This window comes from Pseudochaenichthys georgianus, chromosome 11 (assembly GCF_902827115.2).
Source record: "Pseudochaenichthys georgianus chromosome 11, fPseGeo1.2, whole genome shotgun sequence".
NCBI classification, from domain to species: domain Eukaryota; kingdom Metazoa; phylum Chordata; class Actinopteri; order Perciformes; family Channichthyidae; genus Pseudochaenichthys; species Pseudochaenichthys georgianus.
In genome coordinates this window covers 30,081,197-30,085,178 of record NC_047513.1, presented here as the reverse complement: position 1 = coordinate 30,085,178, position 3,982 = coordinate 30,081,197, and positions in this window count along the sequence as shown.

Below are 3,982 nucleotides of genomic sequence, written 5' to 3'. Positions count from 1 at the left end.
GTGTCTTTGTAGTTGTTTGTTTCTTGCAGAGTTAGTAATCCATCCGTGAGATGATGGGAACGCTCACTGGGAAAGCTTTTACCGGGAGAGAGTATACCAGAGGAAACCCCCGCCCTCTCTCTCCCAAAAGCCAGTGTCTTTATGCTCAACAACAGGATATAAAAACCTAAGACACCTCCTCCATACCCAAATGTGTGGAAACTGGGCATGGCCTCTGATGGACTGGACATGACCAGACATATTCTATGGCTATGACATAACCACCATTTTGAGGCCTCAATGTGTTTCTCCTTAAGTCCGGAGCCCCCCTCCCTGCTGTGAGAGGCGAGGGAAGAAACTACTCTCTTATCAGAGAGTAAGGCATACATCATTATAGGCCTTACACTCAATTTAACAAACCACTTGTGTTTTGTTTATACTGTAAATATAGAAAAACCTAAAATATGAAGCATTTTCATAGTGGGTTATACAAGAATATAATTGATTATAACTAACTGTCGTAATTATTCAACCTGATACGGAGATCTCAACAAGTGCTGCCCACCTGCGTAATGAACGGTATCCATACGGTAGGCAGAGACTACGACTCGTTGCTGATATTCAGGTTCCTTGGGCTAACGCCAAACATAAACTCTGACACCATGCCACTGCTATCATGTGTGATTATGAGGTCTCTACACAAGATCATTACGCGACATGCCACTGTCATTGTGCGCACAAAACAAACTAGGCATTGTGACTCACTGCTAGCTCTTGGCCGTGCCCTGATTGTATTACTACTGATGATATCGGGCAATGTGCATGTTCATCCTTGACCTTCTATTGTATGTAGCCCTGGTTCTGACCTGTGCCCCGATGTCAATCTTTCTCACAATGATCTGAGTTTCCCTAACTTCTGCTCTCGTAAAGCTTTAGGCTTTCTACGTGTAAATGCTAGAAGCTTACTGCCAAACATTGACCGGATAAAAGTACTTGTTCACAGCACAAATCCGGAGGTACTTGTCATCACTGAGTCTTGGCTGAAGAAGAATATCCCAGACTCTGACATCGCTGGTTATGTGTGTAGGCAGGATAGATCATCTAAAGCTGGTGGAGTAGTTATATTCACAAAGCAACACCTCCAGTGTTCTATCGCCACTACTACATCTGTCCCCAAACAATTTGACCTACCATTAAACTGGCAAATAACTCTTCACTGACAGTCGCTGGCTGCTATCGCCCACCCTCTGCCCCAGCATGTACCCTACCTGCTCTCAGCACCCTCCTGGCACCCCACAGTCATTCTGAGTGTGTGCTACTGGGGGATCTAAACTGGGACATGCTCAACCCTCCTGCGCAGGTCCAAAAATAATGGGACTCTCTTAATCTCTCGCCGATTATCCTCACTCCTACACGGTATGACACCGAAAATCCAGAAAAAGCCACCCTCCTTGATGTCATCCTCACAAATAACCCTGACCGGTACAAAACTGGCGTCTTCTGTAGCGATCTCAGTCTTATTGGCTGCATTCGTAATGGCGGCACAATTAAACAGCCGGTTCTTACCACTCACAGACGAATACTGAAACATTTCGACGAACAAGCCTTCCTCTACGGCCTGGCTGCTATCAAGTGGGACAGAATTAGCTTGATCCCTGACATCGATGCTGCATGGTCTTTCTTTTATGATTCCTTTAGTATGGTAATCAATAAACATGCTCCCATAAAGAAAATGAGGATAAAAAACCGATGCAGTCCTTGGCTCAACCGAGATTTAGCTGAAATGCTTCACCTCAAGAACTCCACCTGGCGCAGGACTCGTCCCACGACGATTGGCTATCATTCAGGAAAATTAGAAATAAATCTATACAGGCTATCCGCAAAGCCAAGGTTGATTACTTTCATAATCAATTCAACCTCTGGATCCAATCCAAGGACATTCTGGAAAACAGTGACAGATGGAGAATAAACCCCCATCCTCTCATCTCCCTCGTTATCGAGGACACAGTAGTCACCGGTAATGGACGCATAGCAGAGCTCTTTAACCAGCACTTTGTTAAATGTGGGAACCTATTTGGCTCTATAGCGCCTCCTAAGCTCCCCACCAACACTCCGCCACCCAGCCCCTCGAGCGCACCCCCATGTCACAGCTTCTGCCTGCAGGAAGTTAGTGAGAACGATGTGCTGGAGGTCCTTAGCCAACTTGACCCCAACAAACCTGCAGGTCTTGATGGGCTAGACCCCATCTTTTTTAAAGTTGCAGCCCCGATTATTGCAGAAGGCAGCCTCAGTACAACCTTTGTTTAAAGGGGGAAACCAAGCTGACCCCAACTGCTATCGTCCAATATCTATTCTACCCTGTATAGCGTAGTGTTCGAAAAGTTAGTTTGCAAACAGCCAACATGGTTTCTGAAGACTTACAACATACTATCTGACATGCAGTCTGGGTTCCGTGCAGGTCATGGGTGTGAGACGGCGACTCTCAAAGTCCTAAATGATATCATCAATGCCCTTGGCCGATGGCCGGGACCTCGAAATAGTTAAATCTTATAAATATTTTGGATTGACAGTAATCCGTCATTCTCAGAACATCTCTCCAAAATTCAGACCAAGGTCAAAGCTAGACTCAGCTTTCTATACAGGAATCGCTCCTCATCCACTTCATCTGCTAAACTCTCTCTGGTCCAGATGACTGTCCTTCCTCTGTTCGACTACTGCGATACCATCTACCGCTCGGCGTGTAAAGGAGCTCCCGATCATTTAGACGTTCTGTATCACTCCGCCATCCGCCTCGCCACCAATGCCCCCTGCAGGACACACCACTGGGACCTGTACTCTCTGGCTAACTGGCCCTCTCTCGAGACCAGACGCAACATCCACTGGCTGATGTGTGTTTACAAAACACTCCTAGGCCTCACCCCCTTCTACCTCACACACCTTGTAAGGATATATTTGTATGTATTCATGCAAACTGTGAAGAAGCTTGAAAATGATTTGTGTAGAAAACTGGGCTGGTTTTGGGCCTGCTAACATGTGGTTTTTAGAGGACACAGGAAGAGGGGGAAGGTCAGGAGTTAACATACAGTCATCCCTGATGTGGGGTGTTGATGATAATTTGGGCAGCCAATCACTGGTCTGGAAGGGAGGCGCAGATAACTCCTCCTTGGGTCAGCGAGGGATATAGACAGAAACCCCGCTGTGTTCGGCCTCTTTCTCCTCTGGCTGGCTGGCTGGCTGGCTGGCTGGCTGGCGTGAGTATCAGGTAAATGTGGGATCCCACAGAACTGTATGTAATTTGTACTGTATTGATTGTACTTGATTGTATTGCATTGTATATTACCATTAAAGTGGATTATTGTTAAACGGTTACTTGTATGATCTGGATTCCCTTCCTGTAAGATAATGGCTTGTGTAGGGACGCGAGGAGATTTGGAAATGCGGCCTAATTAACATTTATATCTCCTAACAACCTCCGCCCACCCCCGACACCCGGTCAGCTACAAGCATCCTGCTAAAGATCCCCAAAGCCCATGCATCCTTTGGCCGCTCCGCCTTTCAGTTAGCAGCAGATAGCTGGAGTGTCTTTCAAAAAACGTTGAAATTGAAAACCTTCGTCTCCCCCCGCACCTTCGACGTCACTATTAGAGACACCCTGGTGCACACATGCAGCTGCTTTGCCTGATGCTGATTTTAACGACTGATTGAACCACAGCAATATTGTTTTAGAGTTTTTATATGTTTAACTGCTATGCCGGTCATCTTTGCGCTATGTGTTTGTGTTGTCTCCTGGGTTCTGTAGTGCCCGTCTTTTTATTTGTTTCCTCCCAAACCCCATCCCCTCAGGAAGCCTGTGCCTCCCGTCAGGTCATCATTGTAAATAAGAATTTGTTCTTAATTGATTTTCCAGGGTAAATAAAGGTTCTACTACTACTACATGTTTCGTATTCTAAATAGCTGCAGCCAGTGGGAATGTCGTCAATGTATTGTAAAATAAATTACATAA